The sequence below is a fragment of the Diachasma alloeum genome, unplaced genomic scaffold (assembly GCF_001412515.2).
Source record: "Diachasma alloeum isolate Michigan unplaced genomic scaffold, Dall2.0 Dall_scaffold_00288, whole genome shotgun sequence".
Taxonomy (NCBI): domain Eukaryota; kingdom Metazoa; phylum Arthropoda; class Insecta; order Hymenoptera; family Braconidae; genus Diachasma; species Diachasma alloeum.
Window position 1 is genome coordinate 90,869 of NW_021680427.1, and position 2,699 is coordinate 93,567.

The window sequence follows — 2,699 nt, forward strand, 5'->3', positions numbered from 1 at the left end:
GTTTTTTCATTCATGACTCCCATTTTTTTAATAATCGTGGAAAGTGGTGGAACGTCATAATTCAAATTTTATTATTTTCTTTTTAGATCTTTGTAGGGAATTGATTTTTTTCAACAGAAAATGTCTTTTTGTTCAGACCCAAATTCACTCGTTACGAAAATAACTATTTGTAAATATGATTGATAAAAACATTCTCATATAAATGAATTTTTTCTTCATTGATGACTCCCATTTATTCGAAATTCGCCCAATGCAGTAGGAAAATGTGAATGTGCATGTCACTTTTGTGTATTTATTTTGGAAACATGTGTTTCTAGGGGAGAATGTCAACCAATTTCAGTAGCGAAGCGGTAAAACGTTTTAAGGCCCGGGTGTACTATCTTTCGAACGTTATCTCGATGTTTTTTTTCATCTTTCGTCATCTGAAATTGTCAATTAAGTCCTGCATCATGCAGAACTTTTGAAAAATTATGAATGAATAATCAAAAAAAAGTAGAAAAAATTCTTAATTTTTTCAAAGAGCATTTTTAATTTATATTCAGAATAAGTTGAATAACAAGAAATTGAAAAATGTATGATTTACGGCGACAAATAGCGGCCTGTCACCCAATATCATGCAGGGGGAAGACTGATTTCGTAAATCTTTTCCCACACTGCACAGAGACATTTATTACGGAAAAGGCTCTTTGAAAAAAGTTGTAATATTTTGGAGAATTTTTTAATCACACTTTTATCACATAAAAATGGCAGATGACTACATACCACTGTTTTGAAAATTGAGATACCTAGCTGTCACTTCCCATGAGGAGTTAGTGTTTTGTTGTCCATCATGGAAAATGACAGCTAATAGATACCTTGCCACAGCGAATCAGATATTTGTAATTTCCACTTTTTTCAACTCATTCTGAATCTCAATTAAAAATGCTCTTTGAAAAAGTACAGAATTTTTTCTATTTTTTTTTTTTTATCATTCTGTCATAATTTTTGGCAATTTCTACATGATGTACCACTCAATTGGCAGTTTTGGATTACGAAAGATAAAAAAAATCCAGATAACAGTCGAAAGATAGTACACCCGGGCCTTAAGTTGATTTTCACTATATTGGCCATTTTTTAATAAATATTTCGTAATTGAAGGGAGATAGAAAAATTTTGGTTACAAGCTTGATAGGGATGAGGCGAATGATAGCGCGGATTGGGGTATGTCATAGCGTGAGGGTGAAAATTAAGAACACGCGGATTACAAAACACTCGTAACTTTATTAATGGCGTTAGCTACGCGTTTAAAAAATTAAAGGGTACACTGAGAGAAAAACAGAGAAAACAGATACGAAATCACAGATAAGAAATGAATCCCTAAATAAAATAATAATGATATGATAGCAATTTTCTAACTTAAGGACAAAATATTTCTTGATAAATTTTCCTCTATATGAGATATTGTCATCCTGAAAACACACCGTCTCGTATGAATTATCCGCCTCTTGAGTGAAATATTTCGTTGTTGTTGAAAACAGAGCAATTATTAATGTTTGGAACTCTCAAATTCGAATAAAACCAATTCTTTTTTGGCAATTTTCAATTAGCGATTTTGTTGGCCCAAACAAGACTTGTTTGACAACGTGTTTGTTTTTCTTTCAGTGTACACTGTTTGTTAAATGTCTCGATATAAATTTGATAGTTGTCTTTACACTGCACTGGATAATTTATCGATAATAAACTTGATAATTAACTCAAATGATTGATAGTTGACTCGACATGAATTGATAAATGAACGAAATAGAGACGCTACATGGAGCGCTAGACTCAATATAACACGTTGCTGTACTCGGTTAAGCGGTTACATTGATACTGAATTCATATTTGGCGATTTGCTTCGTAATTTGACCATGAACCCGAAGGGTCCCGAAGTCATTTGAGATTTTCCGTTGAGCCCGGTAACTTTGATGATGAATTATTTGCTGCGTTTCAAACAACGCTTTTTTGTAGCCCTCAATTAGCTCTACAAAAAATATCACGAAAATTTCAGTAACTCCCTTATATTCGGAGATATTCTTCAAAAACAGTTTTACCGCTTCATTACTGATTTATTTTGTGGAAAATTCACTTTCGAATTCACTTTCATCCGAAATTATCTTTGAGGTTTCTTCTGAAATCATTCATGAGAATAATGATGATGAAATTATAGGAAAATAATTATTTGAGGTGGAAACAATGAAAGAATAAATGATAAAAGGACGAAAAAGTGGGATACAGCCCAAACACCCAATAGATAGAGGATTGACCAGAAGATAGACGGTCAGTTACCAATAGATATTCATATTTAATGGTTATTCAAACAAATTCATCCTTCTGCATGTTTAAAAATGAAGAATGAGCCTTTTCGCTAATAATAATCGAACCGACTTCGTGTTTATTTTGCACGAGTATCGAATCCCTTTTTTCATCACAATATGTAGCAAGCAGGATTTTTCGTACGCGAAGCGGGCGTAAAATTTCACTTTACGAACAAGTGATGAAATAATATATTTCGTCATCAGGCCGAAAAAAACTTTTCTGGCGAATATAAGTTTTTTTTCATTGCTCAAGCCCAAAAAGGGCTCTTTTACCGACGGTAGTTAAGCATGAGAAGTAGGTCTTTTTACCGTTGAGCAGTATAAAAGTGAGAAATGCACTACTTAGGAGTGAAAAAGTGAGAA